General features: G+C 39.5%; 1 long non-coding RNA gene across 3 annotated transcripts in view; it reads right to left on the bottom strand.

The window, feature by feature from the left end:
• LOC137371919 (uncharacterized) overlaps window positions 1–20,933 on the bottom strand; it is a 139,854-nt gene that overhangs the window by 44,170 nt on the left and 74,751 nt on the right. For all 3 annotated transcript variants that reach the window (XR_010975313.1, XR_010975312.1, XR_010975314.1), the window contains exon 2: window positions 7,444–7,581. This is a non-coding gene — a long non-coding RNA (uncharacterized lncRNA). The remainder of the gene's footprint in view (window positions 1–7,443; window positions 7,582–20,933) is intronic.

Here is a 20,933-nt window from a genome sequence, read left to right as displayed (position 1 = left end):
ACATTGATCTGTTTCACATGCCGCCTCACCCAAAGTTTTTAAAAACTGGCTAACATTTGTATTCCATTTACTTACAATGTCATGAAGATTGTGATAAGCTTGAAATATCTTAACATCATTTTTAGATTTGAATGCTGGTAGTTTTAATATCCAATTTATGAAGGTTTAAAAAAATGAGGCTAATGGATAGATGGGAGTGATTACAAGCCAGTTATCTAATCAAGGAGTTTGTGTGACATAAATCATGTGGAGCTGGAGCACTTTCTAATTGTCACTGGAACCCCAGGATTGGATTATGGCCCCAGAATGCATTTCCTAGGGTCTATTATTAAATATATGTTACTGCTAGTTTACTGAAAAGTAAAGCTTGGATTTTTCTGTACCAATTTTTTTTAGGAAAACTGTATTGGACAAGGGTGGAAAATAAGTCAGGCACCTATTCCACTGTCCACCGACTTATGCAGTTGCCTGATTTCTCGTACATATGTCTGCCCATTTTTCGGTGGGTACCATGTTAGAAATATCCCAACTGGCATCTTTCCTGTCATTGATGCCATAGAAACCAGAGGTGCAAGGGATGTCTGTATATGCCTGGCATCCAGTATTGCTATAGGCAGCAGAGGGGTCCTTTCACATTTAAAACGAGTAGATGTTGCTTATCTTGAAGTTTTAAGGAAATGTTTCCATCTTAAACTGGCAGCCCTAAGGTGGCAGGCCATGCTAATGCTATGGGCATTCCCTGAGGCCTACTATAACTAATTGCTGCCTGTCTAACAAAAATGCAAGAGACCCTAATCATGGCAAAGCATTTAGGGTCAGGGCACATCCCATTGTTGGTTGGAAGTTCCACACTGCCAAGGCTGCACCAGGATCCTGTTTTAGCAGATAATTCAATCAGTATTCTGCAACTGGTTCCCAGGAAATTATATTCCAGCACAATGTTATACAGTAACAACTGCAGAATAGATGAGCCATTAAGAGGTCCCATTATCTCAGCAAGGGCTACAGATGGGTTTTGTAAGTTTGAAATACCTTTCGTTTTTATTACCCTGTGCTGCATATTTTAAATAGGCATCCATAATGCATTGTAGATTAAGTGCATTCTATAGCCAGCTCATATTTTCTGAGGTCAGACTGCCATTACAAGGAAGAATTTATGAGAAAAAGCAAATTCATTTATATAAACAGAGTTTAATGTTGCCCCCAAAATCATCTTCCCGTTTTCCTAAAGGCATTGTCTTCTTGCTGGAATGTGGTTTCTTGAACATTGGTTGCCTGACAGTACCTTACCCAAGCGACCATTGTTCATGTGTGAGGCCTTGACAGTGAATGCCAGGAGGCAGAGAGAACTGTGTTTAATTTTTAGTGGATTCACACAGAAATGGAGGACATCTGCTTGGAAATAACCAGTGCAGTTTTTATAGTATAAATATCTTTTCTTCCAATGTCAAGAAATGTTTGTATTCTGAGGAATACATGCCTTTTGGCTTTGGTTACTTAGTTCTCCTGCTTTTCGAGGAGTATTCTTCAAGTAGCACATTTTGTATGGCAGGCGACATTGAGAGAAAGGCCCTGTCATCTTTGATGCTTAGGATACTCAGCTGAAGGAGCAGGAGAGTTGAGGCTCCCATAACCTCCTTCCATCCCTGCCTGAAGGAACCTATATGGAACTGAGTGGCGATTGTAGCTAACACAAGTAAACATAGAAAATAAAACCAGCTCTGATACAAACAAAAATAAAGGATTATAAATGTAGGAAGTTAAATCAAATTATGGGACAATATTGAAAATAAAAGTGGACTATAAGTCAATACTGTGTGATGTTGTCATTCAAGTCATGCGAAGGTCATCCTGCTAATAATTTGACTTTAAAATTAGAAATGTGTGCATTAAATTGGATGGGTTAGGTGGTGTCAATTACTGCCAGCCCCAACTAATGAAGTCTTATTCCAGGAAGATTCCTGGGCTTGAAACTAAAGGGTTACATTGTCCTTTATAGAACACTAATTTAAGTGTGACCAAATGAAAGATAAAAAACTAGAAGGTTTTCAAGTCTGTAATCATCCTGGTACTTACAAAGCCATTTGTAACATAAAAATGACCCCCTTTCAAAGGGAGTTCATTGCTAGCATGCCAGGATAGCACGCAGGTTATTTTTTGCCCTTCTGCATTGGGGGCAGCTTTGCATCAGAAGAATTCTTGGCAATTAATGCACTACCTCTTGGGCTAATTAAATTAGAAAGGATAAAAAAAAACAGAGCTGCTTTTGTGGTGGACACAATGTTGTGCTTCATGCGTCTTGCTCAGGGAGGAATTTATGCCATTTAGCCCCAGCTCCACAGTTGCCTCTAGCAGAGCTCTGGACTCTCTTAACACAGTCAAGTTCCTAATTTGCTTCAATGAGAAAGAATTATTAACTGATGATAAGAAAGGAGCATTCAGGGCTCCAGGCTTGGTGTGTGAAAGAATGAACTAACCGGCACCTGAAGCGCATACGATTTTTATTAATTCCTGCCTAAAACAACGCATTCAGGAGTAAAATTGCTGTGCAAATGACAAAAGAAATTATGTTTTAAATTCTTCAGCTATGTAAATGTTACTGCTTAATTTCAGCTCTAACTGAATCACAAGACTAAAAGGACTTGGAAAAATATACCACAGAATTAAATAAAAAGGAGTGTGCAAAAGCTGGGTAATTACATCTGAAAATATGATTTTTAACTTAAACAGGTTATTGTAGAATCTCTGAATCATTAAAACAAATAATGCAGAAGTAAGAAAGATATGCAATTTATCTATAAGTTTGAGCCTTTAGGATCTGCTATAACAAGAGACACCAAATATCACTCACCCACAATAATGCATTGCTTCCTTGCTGGGTGCAGCAATGGAACTATACATACAATCGATTCCAAAGGAATATGTACATAAACCAAGTATGGGCAGACTGCACACCAAATCATATTCCAAAGGTAGAATTCTGGAACATAGCAAACATATGTTTCCCAAATTGCAGTGTTTAGTGCTAATCCTTTTGAATTTTCTGCCAGATTTGACCTTAGGATCACAGTATGTTTTAAAATCTTATCCACAGTCTGTCAGATATGTTTTTTTGTTAAATGTGTTCAGTTTTTTTGCTTAGATTGCAATTGTGAAATTAATAATTAAGTGAATTGAAGGCTGAAGATTTATGAATTGGCAGATTGGAGTAGAGCAAAATCCCAATCCAAGTATGATCCTGATTTGGGTCCAACAACTCCTACCAAATTAATCACACATTTGTCAAGATTCAGCTATATGTGATTTTTAGTTCAGAATTTTAACTCTGTACTCGTAATAATCCTTTAAGATTTTAAAATATTGTCAAAGCCTCTGTTTCGACTGCCATTTAATGATATTACATTTGTGCCTAGGATACTGTGAACACAACTAATGTAAAATGCAAGTACTCCTAAAGCAATAAAAGTATTAATTTTTTTCTTTCAATCAGTGACACTGCGGAGGAATTGGAAAGTCAAAGACAGTTCAACAGTCCACAGCTTCATGGTATAAAGAAATATCTACACCATGACAAGTGGCAAGTTAACAGATCAACAAGCTAAACTGTGAATTAAAATGAATTTCATTTTTATATATATTGCCAAACATTTTGTCATGTCTGAGGAACTATAATTCAAAGAACCTAAAATGCTTTGGCTGCAGCCATTTTAGAAAACATCTAATCCTTTCAAGGATGCATGCTGTAATGTTGGAGGTGCAGCTTTTCAGATAAAACACTAAATCAAGCACTGATTTGCCTGTTCAGGTTGAAGTAAAAGATCCCATGGTGTTGATTGGAAAAATAATAGGAGAGTTTGCTCAGCATTCTGGCCAACATTCTTCCCACAACCAATTCCGTTCTTACAGAATAAGCAGCTTTTTATCTCATGTGCTTTGTGAGACCTTACTGTGTACAAATTAGATGTACAATTTGTTCACATATCATTGACTATGCTTCAAAAATGCTTTGGCTGTGAAGATATCCTGAGAATATGAAAGGTGCTTTATGAATAAAAATATTTTTCTTTCTTTATTGGGACTTTTGTTTGATGTATAAGACATTAATATATTTTCTTATTTACGCAGTTCAACACATAGAGCTGACTTTTATGAGCGCGTGGCGGCACACTCCGAGCTCGCTGGTCTTCCCGCGTGGATACACAGTTGCTGAGCTGCCGTGATATTTTGCGCAGGTGCTCATTTAAATGGAGGGGGTGTAGCAGCTTCCCTCAATGATGTTGGGGGGGGTGGGGGTGGGGGGTGGGGGGGCGGCCTCTCCATCCCCGGCAATGGCATCCGGCGCCACTACGCAGGTGCTGGTGCCATTTTTAAAGGGCTTCAAGTCCTTCAGCTAGATTTTACTTTTTTAAGGTGCTGCCGCCTTGAAATGGGAAATAAAATTGTTCTGATACTTACAATCCCATTTCCAATGCCCCACACCACCCCCCCCCCCCCACTGAATTATCAATAAATAAAATAACCCATCCCCCCCAAGAAAACCAATTTTTAAAATGAGGAAGTTTTACCACCCCAACTTCAGCACCTTTGACCCTCAACCCCATCCCATGATCGCCCCACCTAATCATAGCAGTTTTCCCCACTCTCACCCACCTTGAAATTTTCACTCCTTCCCCCCTCCCCACCAGTGTCATGCCTTGGAACTGTGAACGGAGTTCCGAAAGTGCGGGGTTCCGGCCAATGGCCGGAATATCAGTGTGGGATGTCTATTGCTACAAGGTATGTAATTATCCTTTGTAATTGTAATAGCATTTGCGTATTAAAGTAAAGGTCCTGCCGCCAAGGGGTGGCGGGGCCGCATTGGGCCTAGCTGCCGCCGGTAAAATGCGGCAAGGCCTTCCCGGCGTTGAGGGTTGTGACGGGCCTCTCCCAGAAGAATTTTCCAGGCTCCCCTGCCATGACCCCCAATGTTGGAGGGTTAATAAAATTCAGCCCATAGGTTACGTGTAGATGCATAAATGAAACCTGTAGAAATGTGTTTTTCTTGCTATGATTTCATTACATTAATCAATTTTGCCAGGCTTAGACAATGTATAATGGGACTACCATTAAAGTCATTCAATCTATATAGCTAAATCTTTCCGTTTCTTAATATTGACATTATTGACTGAGAATTACTATTATTGTATGCGAGCCTAACATTTTTATATAAAATTTCTCTCCCCTTTATTTTAACAGGGCAATTAACCTATTTAAAATAAATGTGTTAACCCCGCCATTACAATAATAACAATGAACTGCTCATATTAGTATCCAAACCTATTTGCCATTAGCACTAGAAAAGAATGTGCTATCAATGAATGGATCACCACAAATTATAGGTATATCTGTAATTAATTATAGGTATATATAATTCAGTGTATTGCACATCTGAATACAAAGTACCTCACAATCTATATGGAATCCCAAACCTACTGAACTAGATAACAGAGGAGAGGCATTGGAGGAGGATAGAACAGCTGCAGAGAGGTTGACAGTGCGAGGAACAATAGTGCACAATGGTCACAGATGCATAGGACGTGGCTTTATGATATTACTGTGGCCTTTCATCGCTGTGGGACTGGTGAAGCCTGACTGGACAGATTTAAATGGGAAGTTGAGAGAATGGTGGCGTGCTTCTGGGAGGTGATAACATAGGAGGCTTGTAAGGGCAGAGAAAGAAAGAATTTGCATTGTAGGTGTATTTTTTAGGAGGGAAGAAAGGGGTGTGATGGTTGCAGTGTAAAAAAGGAGAGGGGCAAAGTCTGAGGAAAGGGAACCACTTATAGTGGCGGCTTTAATGGGGACCAGGAAGGGAAACTAACCAACAAGTAAGTACCCCTGCCTCCACCCAATCAATTCATGTCTTCCATGAGGAGCAATTAAAATTACACAATAGAAAATGTACAACAACATTTCCTGTCAACCTATAATTTTAAGTTTTGTTGTACCTGGAAAAGATACAGGATAACAGATTTGGCTTTGCTGTGGTTTCTCCTCAGCAGCACTGATGACAAAGAAGACTTCTAAAATTGGGGAATCAATATCAACAGTAATATTCTCCAGTGCTCAACTCAATAAACTTGGAATGATCACATCACAAATATTTGACTATATCAGAATATGTCATTAATCAACAATATGGAAGATACAGCCATCAACTTCCAAAATTACATCTGTTCTTGGCAAAAATACAGACCAACAACTAAATTATCATAATGAACACCTTAACTTTTTTCTATCCTGATTTCTGATCATAAGTAACTCTATTAAATAGGTTGGCCAATGCAGAGTACTGGAAAAAAACATCTCATCACCTTAGTGCACTTACTAGACTTGGGGAAGATCCCAGATAACTAAAAATAGTAATCATTAAAATGAGAGATGAGCTATCGAGCTATAATCCAGTTACAAATTCAAGTCTACGTTCGGTATCTTCTTGGGTTCAGTGACATCAGTCACTTCCAGATGTAGTCTGAGTGCCATAGTTTTAAGACAGCTGATACACACTGGGCTGAATTTTAATCTCCAGCCACCGGGAGCAGCAGTGGGCAGAAAAAAGGCCTCCCGCATACACGGGCTGCGCACCGCAATGCCGCTGCAATCTAAGGCTCATTTAAACATGCAGGGCAGGCCACCCCCCACAATTATGTGGCAGGGGCAGCATCAGCGAAGCAGTGAATAGCGTCAACAGCTTCTGTGCAGGCATTGGCGCCATTTTTAAAGGGCTGTCAGACTTGCCACATAAAATGCAGAGTTCTATTGAAGTCAGTGGAACTGAATATTGAGCAGAGCATGTAATAGGGATTGATTCTATACTGCCTGTTTTGTATCTCCACCCACATCCAATTTCATTCCCTTATGTGTTTTATGCAGTTCTTAAGTAAAGATGGTCGTTGTGATTCTGAATTTTGAAAGGAAGTTCAATACTGTCGCCAACAGCATTAGTCCAGTGCTCACAGGCAGAAAAGAAAACAAATAAAATGTTGAGCTGTGGAACATGCAAATCAAACATAAGTGATCATAACTGGAATACTGGCCAAGATTCTCCTCCACAATCCCAACCAAAATTGGGCAGGATTGCAATGGGGAATGAGAGAAAATTCAGCAATGTGACCTACTGTTGACTCACTGCTCAGATCAGGATCTGCCTCCACCCAGCCCTGCTGTGACCACTACCAGCCACTCCTCTCCACTTGCAGCATGAAAATGGTGCTATTGAGCAAAACCCACATTCATGAAGGATTTCCCTGCCATCCACCATATTTATCATTTCTTCCTGGGCCTGCCATGTAGAAGGTGGTGGTAGACCCTAAGATTTGGTGAGAAAGGCCCCCATGCTCCTCAGTAGAAGGAGACAGTCTTGTTGCAAGCCTTCCTTTGCTAAAATTAGGGCCCAGCACATACCTGTTAAGGGTATCAGTCAATGCCGTGAGCGGGAGCCTTGATCCTTGAGGGTGCTTCCCCTCTTTAAGCTCCCTCGAGGTATCTTCTGGTGCGGTACTGCTGCAGTTCTGTGGCCTTGCACTGCTCAATGGACCATACCTGAAGCACAAATTCAAGGAAGATGTCAGTGGGCTATCTTGCTATGTCACACTATCATTCACACTGAGACACTGGAATAGGAGAGTGGCCATCAAGTGCCATTTAACTAAGAGTTGTAATAGATGACAATATTAACAAAAACGCAAACTCTATGGATAGTCTGGGAGAAAACCTCTTTTCAAGCTAGCTGATCTCAAGCTAACTGGTTATATAGAATTTTTTACAAGGATCAAGGAGCACATTGAAGTAATTGAGTTTGGAGGTGACAATAACATGGATAGGACATTCAGTGTTAGAGAGGCTAAGGTGAGGGGGCAGGCAGCCATTGTTGCAAAGTGGAAATGAGCGGTCTTGACCTTAGAGATTTAATTTTTTTTAAAACGGAAGAAAAACACAAAGTGATATTATATCCTATGATTATCTTTTATAACTGTTTGATTTTCAAAAGGATTTCTGGTGGCAAGATTCCTTTAAGAACCATTGCAAATTTTAAGACTCTGGAGTTTATGATGTACAATATTAACAAACATAACTTGATGGTGGTGTTGATCCATTTAAAATAAATGGTTTATACTTCAGAAAAGATAAAAGCCCAGGGAATTTGATAAGAATCCATTAAACACTCATTTCCAAATATCGTACTCATAAGGGTGAATTTTCGTTTTCTCCCTCTTGGTAGATAATCTAGCGAGTGGTTCGCCCACCTGTTATAGAACCCATGAAGTCAATGGAATGATAATCGGGCAGGTTCTGTAATGGATGGGTAATCTGGTCCATTTGATTATTGCCCAGGTAGTGAAGACAAAGGTTTACCCTATCATTTCCAGGTTACGGGTATTTCAGTAGTTAAGTTCAAATAGCTGCAGCAAATTCAATGTTTTTCTAAATAAAGTTTGGGCATATTTTTTCAGCCACTGGTAGTAAAATAACCTCATTCTCCTTCAAATCCATTCACACACTTTGCTTCCACCCTATTAGCTGTGATTTGGACATGTTAAACGGACTGTTGAATAAGTTGTACTCTCCTGTCTACATTCATTGAAAGCAAAGGAAGAATTGTCCCTTTGTATTAATTTCAAACTTAAACTGTATTTGTAGTTCACTCTTGTTCACTTGCAGAGGCAGCTTATCAGAATATCTTAACGCTCTCTCAGAGCCTCTTTGGCTCTGAAATAGCCAAGGTGATAATTAGGGATGTGGAAAGTTGGAAACCTCCCGATGCTTAGTGCAATGGAAAGGCTAATGAACCATTCAGCAAACTCAGAACACTGCATAAATCTACTTGTGTGGCATCACTTCCAGCACATGTATGGTGAACACTGGCACATGGACAAGTGTGGTTGTGTATGCAGTGTTTGATTTACTTTCCATTACTTTCAAAATCCATAATGTAGTGGCTATCATATTCCATTTTAAAATGATGTGTTTAAATTAACTCTTTGAAAACTTAAATGAGTTAATAGCTTGTGTAACATGCTTCTTTCCTGCCACTTTAAAACCTCGGATGGTATTACTTCCCGTGAATTGCTAAAGGCTGGATATAATTCTTTGAACAGACAGACTATTCTTAAGCAAACTACTGGGAATTAATGCCCTGTTGCTTACCAGTTAAATCATTAGATTTTCAGTGGTCACTTACTATTGCTGATAATTATAATAAAGAATCAGAGACTAGATGGAAGCAGAAAATATTTCTTCGTTGTAGATTTATGTACATCACTAGATTACAGTTTCCGCATTTTACTTTATATTTTCCTTCAGTTTATACACAGACTTCTGCAAATGTTGTCCAGTCTGTTAAGTTTCTGTAACCTTGTTATAATAGGCAGGGCTGGCATTTTACAGGAAATCATTTGTACAACGTTAATTAGTAAAAAGTTTTAAAACTGCAGAGGCGTTTACTACTTTCTGGCACAACATTCAGAGCAGGTCAAGCACTCCTGTCAATTCACCATTGCCCACACTGACATTTCAAGATAAGCTGCAGAATACATACAGCTTAATACTCCTTAAGGGAATAAATTACTTATCTGCAGAGAATAATAAGGTTCAAGATGCATTAAACACTAAATAATAACTGAAGGACAAACCAAAAAATTATATTTGGATGGATGCCTGTATGCAGGATATATGTATATTTATTGGATTGGTGTGTTTTGTATTTATGTAAGCATTATATATGTACTACATGAGAATGCTCATGCTGTAGGTATGTGTGCATATCTTGTAGCTTTACATGCTTATATAAATGAGAGAATACAAGCTATATATTTATGACTTGAGAGGGAGTATGTCAATTTTCTATAGGTGTCTATATTCCATATGTATATTGCTAAATATTTGGATGTATGAGCATGGATATGTTGTATGTGTGTGTGCTTATGCACATGTCTACCAGTGAATGAATACAATTGCATGCATGTGTTTTAAGGAATGAATATATACTTTAAAGAATGGACTAACCGACCTTTAATTTTGATGCCCATATAACAATAGCTACAGACCATAACATAAGTTTCTTTTCCTTTTTTCGTAAAGTTTAGTTTCTAAAAAGAATTCCACTCAATTGTAAAAATCCACATAAAAAATCACACGGATTAGATTCAAAATAGTTTTAAGCCTGTTTCCAATCTAATTTTGACTTCACAAATGTCACACTCTGCCTGTTCTTCGCTTGAGAATAACTGTGTTCTGAAAGTTAACTGTTTCATAGTCATAGCCTCCCCATGAATGTGCAGGGATTTGTTGTGAACAATAGGGGTGTGCTACTGCTGAAGGACTAGGTCATTTTATTTGAACTAAGCAGTTGCAAAATTTTGCATTTGTGTCTATATTGGTTATCATTTTGTAATTCTCACAATTGTTATCTCTTTGTCATAGCATTTGGAATTTTTTGAAAGCGTGTGTGAGAGTATCTGAAAAGTGCAAATGAGTATTTACCATAAAGAAGGTAAAATTGTTTAAAGTTAGGCTGCAATGTGTAAATAGGATCTAATCCTGGAGGAAATAATCACTTCCTGGTCAAGTCAGTTTTTACTTTGCTTAACTTAATTTTGTAATGCTTCGTAGATGTCTGAACATGATAAACCCTGACAGCAGCCAGGTCTGTCATCAGAGAGAACAAAAAATGGGAGAGGTCTGCCTTTCTCACAGGCAGTGTAAACTGGGAGATAATGCCACTGCTCTAATGGGACTGAACATGCATTGTTTAGTGCAAAAAAAACTTAAATGTCTTCTTCGCTCAAGTGGAAGGAGTTGGTTTAAGCCGTTTGTCACTCAGGTTTGTGGAATATATTGCAGACAACTGTTTTAAATTTCATTGAAGGGACAAAAGAGCCAGGATGGGGGCCATGCCTTCTCTCACAGGTGATGGAGTATGCACAAAGAATTCAGCAGATAATGGCTGCCCTTCGTACGAACAGATGGTGATGGGGCTGTTGCTAGGATAAGGCAGAAGAATTTAGTTTTAATTCCAGATTATTTGCCTCAGTGCCATGAATATCCCTAGGTTCCCTGAGGCAAAAAAATACAAAAAACACACAGGGGAAAAGAAAGGCTGGAGCCAGGTCAACAGAAGCTTCTGGGAAAGTGTCTGTTCAGCTGCCTGCAGTCACCTGGGTTCGAAATGAGGCAGGAAGGAAGATTGGTTTGGCAGGAAAACCAGCAGTCTTTGATGCACCAGATACCACAAAGAAAAATACCCAGGCCTTCCCATTAGAAGCTGTTGACTGTCTTAATTAACATAAACAGATTACAGATTACTGAAAAAGACAGGTTTCTCATTTTTTTTTTGATAATTGTAGTGTTAGATGTCCATTTTTTGGAGGGAATTTAGCCTGTTAGCTTTTCCAGCTGTAATTTACTCATATGTTTTGGCTTGCCTCAAACTTCCACCCTTTCTTACTTTCCCACTGTCAAGTGAAGGTTCATCAGGACATATCCCTGCTGTATCTCTCTGTATACAGAACCTTGTCTGCCTGTTTCCTCTATTGCACTTTTTTGTTTGTACTACTGTAATCATTTTGCTGGCCTAGATCCGTGTGGGTGTGCTGGCAGCTTTACAACAAAGTTACATGGGAACCGAGTTAAGGTTGAATATTTATTAGAAGAAGCCATCTGGCGTCAGACTGTCTGTACATGGGCTTTTTTATACTCTCTCTCTCTCTCTCTCTCTTTCTGCTTTACAACTCAAACATGTATGTGTACACAGCAAACACAAATCTATAAACTAGACAGCACCTGCATTAAAATATGCATGTATGTGCTATACAAATATGAATTATACAGCATCTAAATAAAAATATGTACATATACAAATATATGGATACAAAGTAAGTAAGCATAAGTATATGTACAGTACATTGGGCATATAATTATATATTAAACAATATTTAAACAATAAGTACAGACATTCGCAATCTATATATAAACATAGATGTATGCATGTACAGTACACACCAACATGCAATGTATAAACACACAGACATATATTCAGTACATAAACACAATTAGAGAGGCAAATGGTACATACATATAAACAATAATATTCACTCGTAAGTCAGTTCTCGTGCTCCTTTGCTATAAGACTACCAGTGCTTTCACGTGGGCCTAGACACACAAACTTAAATCACTCTTTTGCCTTTAATGACACCATACACTTTTAGAGTTTGAGGTATGTGTAACCACACAGGGATCTATAAGAGCAGGTGTGGTTTGCGTCTTAGATTACCAAATTCAGGTTATCAGATCATTGGTTCTGATGGTGTTAAGATTGTAGCTCAGTAAATCTAAAATTCAGAACAAAGCTTTATCTGCCAGTTTAACAGGAAAACACAGAATACTGCTATAAAAGCAGACTCATTTACCTCAAATTACCTAAACTTTGAATGAGAGCCATGTTAAAACAAAGGCAACACAAACAAATTGATAAAAACATAGAAGGTGAAGGCTATCAATGCTGTAAATTGCAAAATGAACTACACTAAATGGAAACATATTATGGGTTATCTTGTTTATTAAAAAAGGCATAAAATCTTACTGAGTTGACCTTAGACGATTTTATATTCAGTTTTTGCATCAGCAAGCAGAGACATATAGCCAATGTGAGCAGTCTGTAAATTGTCAAGGTTTCAAAAAACAACAATGTAGTTAAGGATACTTTGCATTTCAGATGAGATGTTATTCAGTTTATTATACTTCTACTATCTGCTGATATTTTTCTTTTGCAGAATGTCCATTAGAAATATACTTTCAATTTACCATCTGGGTAATTGGCCTGTCTCATGGCACCAGTTAACACCACTTCAGGATTGCTTAATGGAAGCCTTTCAGATGACATCAATAGAAGCTAATAAATAAAAGTATTTATATTGCATATATTGTATGATAACTGTGAGAATTGTATAGGAGATATGATTCAGACAGGATGACCTGGATGAAATCCATTCTTCAGCTCCCTGTTCCCCACAAGTCCACCAAGAAACCTTAACTTGCTCTCATGTAGAGCTTTGTTTTTTTTGATCTGTTGCCTGACGATTGATCAAGCTTGACCAACTATCAAAAGATTTGGGTAACAGGCAAGTGCTATCAATTGGATTTAATTAGGAGCCAAACATTCAACACCTTGCATAGCTACATCAACCAGGTCAGTTTTTTTACCCAAAGATGTGACTTCTAGTCCAGGAATTAAGGTAGCTATTGTACTTACACTGAAGGACAATGAAGATTGTTTTAAAACTGGTGTTACAGCTGGATTAAAATTCATGGCCCCTCAAACAAACATAAAGGTCACGAAGAAGGTTGCATAAATCATGCTGATAAGAGCTATATCTCTTTTCTCTAAAGATAGACACAGGTGGTTGACTCTCAAACCACTGAGTCTGATTTCCAGACCTGGTTTATGTGTGCTCATGAAGTTCTAAAATTTCCGAACACACTGTTCCTTGCAGTTTTTAATTAATTTATATTTATACTGGCACCTGAATCATAGATTTAGTGCCAAGCTTATTCTATCAATGACTCACTCTCACCAGTAAAATTTTGCTGTCATCATATGTTACAGGAATGAGGCTGATTCTTTTACAAATATGATTTGTTCAGTAGGACAGAGAATAAAAAAGAAAGAACTTCCCAAAGTGCAGTCAATTAAGAACTTTTTGAATTGTAGTCTCTGCTTTAATATAAGAAACACGACAGTCAATATTCCCACAGCAAGGTCCCACAAACACCAATGTGACAATGACCAGATAATCTGTTTTTTTTGACTGATGTTGGTTGAGGGATATTAGACAGGACATATTTGGACTATGCATAAAATCTCAGTATTTAATTCAGTATTAGAGCAGTGATGGACATGTTTACATGAAATCAACAAAACCAGACTAGAAGTTTCTCTTATATAAAAGCAAAATACTGCGGATGCTGGAAATCTGAAACAAAAACAAGAAATGCTGGATTCACTCAGCAGGTCTGGCAGCATCTGTGGAAAGAGAAGCAGAGTTAACGTTTCGGGTCAGTGACCCTTCTTCGGAACTGACAAATATTAGAAAAGTCACAGATTATAAACAAGTGAGGTGGGGGTTGGGCAAGAGATAACAAAGGAGAAGGTGCAGATTGGACCAGGCCACATAGCTGACCAAAAGGTCACAGAGCAAAGGCAAACAATATGTTAATGGTGTTTTGAAAGACAAAGCATTAGTACAGATTAGGTGTGAATATACTATATTCCATGTGAGCCGCATGGAAGATGGCAGGATCCCCAAAGACACATTGTACAGCGAGCTCGCCACTGGTATCAGACCCACCGGCCGTCCATGTCTCCGTTATAAAGACGTCTGCAAACGCGACATGAAATCGTGTGACATTGATCACAAGTCGTGGGAGTCAGTTGCCAGCATTCGCCAGAGCTGGCGGGCAGCCATAAAGACAGGGCTAAATTGTGGCGAGTCGAAGAGACTTAGCAGTTGGCAGGAAAAAAGACAGAGGCGCAAGGGGAGAGCCAACTGTGCAACAGCCCCAACAAACAAATTTCTCTGCAGCACCTGTGGAAGAGCCTGTCACTCCAGAATTGGCCTTTATAGCCACTCCAGGCGCTGCTTCACAAACCACTGACCACCTCCAGGCGCGTATCCATTGTCTCTCGAGATAAGGAGGCCCAAAAGAAATCTGTACTAATGCTTTGTCTTTCAAAACACCATTAACATACTGTTTGCCTTTGCTCTGTGACCTTTTGGTCAGCTATGTGGCCTGGTCCAATCTGCACCTTCTCCTTTGTTATCTCTTGCCCAACCCCCACCTCACTTGTTTATAATCTGTGACTTTTCTAATATTTGTCAGTTCCGAAGAAGGGTCACTGACCCGAAACGTTAACTCTGCTTCTCTTTCCACAGATGCTGCCAGACCTGCTGAGTGAATCCAGCATTTCTTGTAGAAGTTTCTCTTAATTCAGTTGATAAATTGAAAAAGTCATTATCTTGCATATTGGTAGTTAGCTCATGTCTTGCTGCTAATGGATTACCTTCAAAATTGCAACTAATTCTAGAATCTAGTGTGTACACGAAGCTGGAAAACCTAACAGATAATATCTGTCACAAATTCTGTTGATTAACTAAGTGAGCATTAATAAATTTATAGCACAGAAGGAGACCATTTGTCCAATTTTACCACATCTTTACTACAGAATTCCAAAACTAATCTCACATCTACATTCTCCCCATAGATCTTCATCTTCCCCTGCTTCAAATGTATATCTATTTTTCCCTTAAAAGATACAATAAGTCCATGCCTCAACTATTCCCTGTGGCAAAGCATTCTCTACTTTAACAACTTTCTGGGTAAACAAATTCTCCTAACTTCTCGCCTCATTCTTTTAATGATTATTTTAAATTGATGACTTTTTGTCACTGATTCCCCGACCAGAGAAAATAATCTTTCCTTATTCACTGTATCAAAGCCCTTCATAATTTTAAAAACCTTCATTAAATCTTCTGCTAGTTTTCTCTGCTTCAGTGCAAATAGTGGCAGTATTGCAAGGTTCTCCTTATTACTATCATTTCTCATCACTAGATAATTACTGATGAGGAAGGCGATTTGGTTCATCTTAATTTAATGATCTAGAATGATCCTACAGTACCCACCCCCACCCTCCCTTTTCCATGTTACACCTAATTGTTTCTTAAATAATCCTAGGGCTTTTCCCTCCACTAGTCTATCTGTAAGTTTTTATCACTGTATGAAGAAGAATCTTCTGATATCAGACCTAAATTTATCTTTTACTAGCTTGAACCATTGTCCCCTTGTCCCTTGCAGTTTAGTTCAAAGTAGTATCCCCGATTGACCGATTCCATTCCCATAACTACCTCATAGAACCCTTAGCAAACAATATCTTTCAGGCAATATCTTTCAAACATCTTTCAGGCATCTTCTTTCCCGGCTTAAAAGTTCAATTCTCTCCAACCTTTCCTCAAAACTCAGACCTTTGATATTAAACATCAGCCTTATGTCTCTTCTCTATGCTATTCCAATATTTGAATGTCTTGCTTGTTTCTCAGTAACCAGACTTGACAGAGTACTGTCAACAGAACCAAAGACGAGATGAGGAGAATTTTTCTTTTACGCAGCATGTTCTTATGATCTGGAATGCATTGCCTGAAAGGGTGGTGGGAGCAGATTCAATAATTTTCAAAAGAAAATTGGGTAAATACTTGAAGGGGACAAATTTACAGAGCTATGGAGATAGGGCAGGGCAATGGTACTAATACGATAGCTCTTTCAAAGAACCAGCGCAGATATGATGGGCCAAATGGCCTCCTGTGCTGTATCATTTTATGATTTATGATATGCCAGCAGCGCTGTAACTAGAGCAGCACAAAGTCTGGCTATATCTTCTTTCTTACTAATACTGCTTTTTTTGTTCTACAGTTCAATATTCTATTGACTTTGTTGATTGCCTCGTGATATCAAAAAATGGCTGAAGGCACTAGATACTGCAAAGGCTATGGGTCCTGACAACATTCCAGGAATAGTACTGAGGATCTGTGCTCCAGAACTAGCCGTGCCCCCTAGCCAAGCTGTTTCAGTTCAGCTACAACACTGGCATCTACCCGGCAATGTGGAAAATTGCCCAGGTATGTCCTGTACACAAAAGGCAGGACAAATCTAATCTGGCCAATTACGACCCTATCCGTCGACTCTCGATCATCAGCAAAGTGATGGAAGTGGTCATCAACAGTGCTATCAAGCGGCACTTGCTCAGCAATAACCTACACACTAACACTCAGTTTGGGTTCTGCCAGGGCCACTCAGCTCCTGACCTCATCACAGCCTTTGTCTAAACATGAACAGAAGAACTGAACTCTAGAGGTGAGGGAGACAGTCCTTGACATCAAGACAGCATTTGATTTTTTTTATTTATTTAGAGATACAGCACTGAAAAAGGCCCTTTGGCCCACCAAGTCTGTGCCAACCATCAACCACCCATTTATACTAATCCTACATTAATCCCATATTCCTATCACATCCCCACCTTCCCTCAATTCCCCTACCACCTACCTATACTCGGGACAATTTATAATGGCCAATTTACCTATCAACCTGCAAGTCTTTGGTTGTGGGAGGAAACTGGAGCACCCGACGAAAACCCACACGTTCACAGGGAGAACTTGCAAACTCCACACAGGCAGTACCCAGAACTGAACCCGGGTCGCTGGAGCTGTGAGGCTGCAGTGCTAACCACTGCGCCACTGTGCCGCCCATGATTGAGAATGGTATCAAGGATCCCTAACAAAACTGGTGTCAATGGGAATCAGGGGGAAAATTCTCCAATGGTTGGAGTCATGCCTCGTACAAAGGAAGATGATTGTAGTTGTTGGAGGTTAATCATCTCAGTCCCAGGACATCACCGCAGGAATTCCTCAGGGTAGTGTCCTGGGCCCAACCATCTTCAGCTGCTTCATCAATGACCTTCCCTCCATCATAAGCTCAGAAGTGAGGATGTTCGCTGATGATTGCACAATGTTCAGCACCATTCGCAACTCCGCAAATACTGAGGCAGTCCTCGTCCAGATGCAGCAAGATCTGGACAACATCCAAGATTGGGCTGAAAGTGGCAGGTAACATTCGTGCCACACAAGTGCCAGGCAATGGCCATCTCAAACAAGAGAGAATCTAACCATCTCCCCTTGATGTTCAATGGCATTACCATTGCTGAATCTATCAACACTATCAACATTCTGGGTGTTACCATTGACTAGAAACTGAACTGGACCAGTTACATAAATACTGTGACCAAAAGAGCAGTTCAGAGGCTGGGAATTCTCTGGCAAGTAACTCACCTCCTGACTCCCCAACATCTGTCCAACATCTACAAGGCAGAAGTCAGGAGTGTGATGGAATACTCTCCACTTACCTGGGTGGGTGCAGCTCCAACAAGACTCAAGAAGCTCGACACCATCCAGGACAAAGCAGCCCGCTTGATTAGCACACCATGCACAACCTTCAACATTCACTCCCTTCACCACCAATGCACAGTCGCAACACTGTGTATCATCTACAAGATGCACTGCAGCAACTCACCAAAGCTCTTTCAACAGCACCTCCCAAACCCGTGGCCTCTAGCACCTAGAAGGACAAGGGCAGCAGTTGCATGGGAACACCAAGTTCCCCTTCAAGCCACATACCATCCTCACTTGGAACTATATCACCGTTCCTTCTCTGTTGCTAGGTCAAAATCCTGGAACTCCCTTCCTAACAGCACTGTGGGCTTATCTACTCCCCAAGGACTGCAGTGGTTCAAGCAGACAGCTCACCACCACCTTCTCAAGGGCAATTAGGGATGGGCAATAAATGCTGGCCTAGCCTGTGATGCTCACATCTCATGAGCGAATAAAAATCAAATCTACATGAGTTGGATATGTTGAGCATTGAGTCTACTAAGACTCTTATTTTTCCTTCAACTTCTCCTTTAACTCTTGCAGCTCCGTTATGAAATATGTGAGTCTCCCATTTGTTTGCATCTCACATTTGAAGATTCATCCTGGTCAGTTAACATCTCACTAAACTTTAATAAAAGCAAAATACTGCAGATGCTGGAAATCTGAAATAAAAACAAGAAATGCTGTAAATCCTCAGCAGGTCTGGCAGCATCTGTGGAGAGAGAAGCAGAGTTAATGTTTCAGGTCAGTGACCTGAAGGGTCTGATGAAGGGTCACTGACCTGAAACGTTAACTCTGCTTCTCTCTCCACAGATGCTGCCAGACCTGCTGAGTATTTCCAGCATTTCTTGTTTTTATCTCACTATACTTTTTCCCAGTCCAGCACTCTTTTATTCGAACTTCATTGTCCTTTTCTATTTTCACAAAAAACCTAATTATGTTGTGTTGTATCTTTCTCAATGGTTCTTCTACTTTCAAATTAGCGCATTGTGCCACTTCACTGCACAAATCTAAATCAAGCAACGTATTTTTCATTTTTGGACTACAAACATACTAATTTATTGGATGCATTCTAAATAGTGTTCACCACTTTGAACTTATCTCAGTCTATGTTGGAATAGTTTAATTCATTCAGCATGATTACGGTATTGTTCTTACACATTTCTCTGAAACATCCGCAGATCTCAACCTCTACCTCAAATGCACTGTAATGCATACCAAGAACAATCGCACCATGACGCACTAGAATTATTGATAAATTCTGCAGCCTCATCTTTTTATCCCTTATCTCTCATGAAAATGTTACAACAAGGAATATTAAGTTCCCTGTCCTATCCAAACCTCAGTCATGTCTCTGACATTATAGATAGTGCATTGTAAACCACCATACTTACTGATGCTTCTAACTTACCAATCTTGTTTTGGATGCTTACCAATCAATACTGACTCAATTTTTAAAAAATATTGACCTTCATTCTTTTTCTTGGTTTCCAGGATTTATCCATACTACACATAGTCCAGGAGCCATCTAATGAAAGGTGGCTAAATAAATAAAATTATAACACCAGTAGGGGGTAACTTTTATCGCTGGGTGGGAAATGGGTAATCGCAAATTGGCAGCCTGGATTACTCATTATCTCACCCGTTTTTCGACGAGCAGTAAAAGTTAGAATGACCCCCTTGATGTGGGCTTAAACTGTGTAAGAATTAATATTCAGTCTGTTGTACGAACAAGTGGAATCGATAGTAAGCGAAAACTCAGTATTTAAGTTGCATATCTTTATTCAAATGAAAGCAACAACTGGAGAGGCAAGATTCATTTCTGATTTCTGAACCTTAATTAACAAATGAATATATGCTGGACTTGTAAGGATCACACCTTTGTTCATTGTTAATTTTAAGCTTTTCGACAGTAAATGGAGGCCGTCACTCCATATCTGACAGCTTAAGACACCTGGTTAGTTTGCAACCTGAAGATCATATTGAATTAATCACTGGCCTCATAACTGGTATTACTACTTTTCCAAATTTAACCTCGGGAAAGTTGACTTGGAAAAAAGTAATGAAAGATCGAATGAACACAAATGCTATCAGTTTCTTTGATCCTTTACCCAATCTGAAATAAACAAGCCTGCAAGAACATTTTGAAATTTAAAAAATGTAACATCTTGTGGTCAAGAAATCAGCAGCACATGTTAAAATTAGGAAAACATGTCCTATGTATAAATTTGAAGGACTATGTAGATTTCAAGGACTAAATATTTGAGGTGCTCTGGGATGTGAGGATTACATTCTAGAACTCTCGTGGAAATTAGATACAATTACACAGAATGTACAGCACCAAAACAGGCCATGTGGCCCATCTGGCCTATGCTGATGTTTATACTCCTCATTCAGAGGTTTTGGTCCACATTTCTACCAATGACATAGGTAGGAAGAGGGATGAGGTCTTGAAAACAGATTTTAGGGAGTTAGGAAGGAAATTAAAAAGCAGGACCTCCAAAGCTGTAATCTCAGGATTATTCCCAGTGCCATGTGCTAGAGAGCCTAGGAATAGGAGGATTGGTCAATTGAACACGTGGCTGGAGTACTGGTGTAGGAGGGAGGGCATCAGATTTCTGAGGCATTGGGACTGGTTCTGGGACAGGTGGGACCTGTACAAGATGGAAGGGCTACACCTTAACAGGACTGGAACTAACATCCTGGCAGGCAGATTTGCTAGTGCTGCTGGGGATGATTTAAACTAGCTTGTCAGAGGGATGGGAACCTGAGGGGTTTCTCAAATTGGAAGGAAGTAAAGCTGGTAACAGGAGGTAGAAAAGTAGCAAGCAACATTAGAAGGCAGGCGAAACAGAGGCAAGCATCAACTAGGCTTAGAATGCAGAATAATGTCAAGAAGACAAGATTAATGGCACTCTATCT

The sequence above is a fragment of the Heterodontus francisci genome, chromosome 7 (assembly GCF_036365525.1).
Source record: "Heterodontus francisci isolate sHetFra1 chromosome 7, sHetFra1.hap1, whole genome shotgun sequence".
In the NCBI taxonomy this organism is placed as follows: domain Eukaryota; kingdom Metazoa; phylum Chordata; class Chondrichthyes; order Heterodontiformes; family Heterodontidae; genus Heterodontus; species Heterodontus francisci.
The sequence above is the reverse complement of the archived record's forward strand: the minus strand, read 5'-3'. Positions and strand labels throughout refer to the sequence as shown.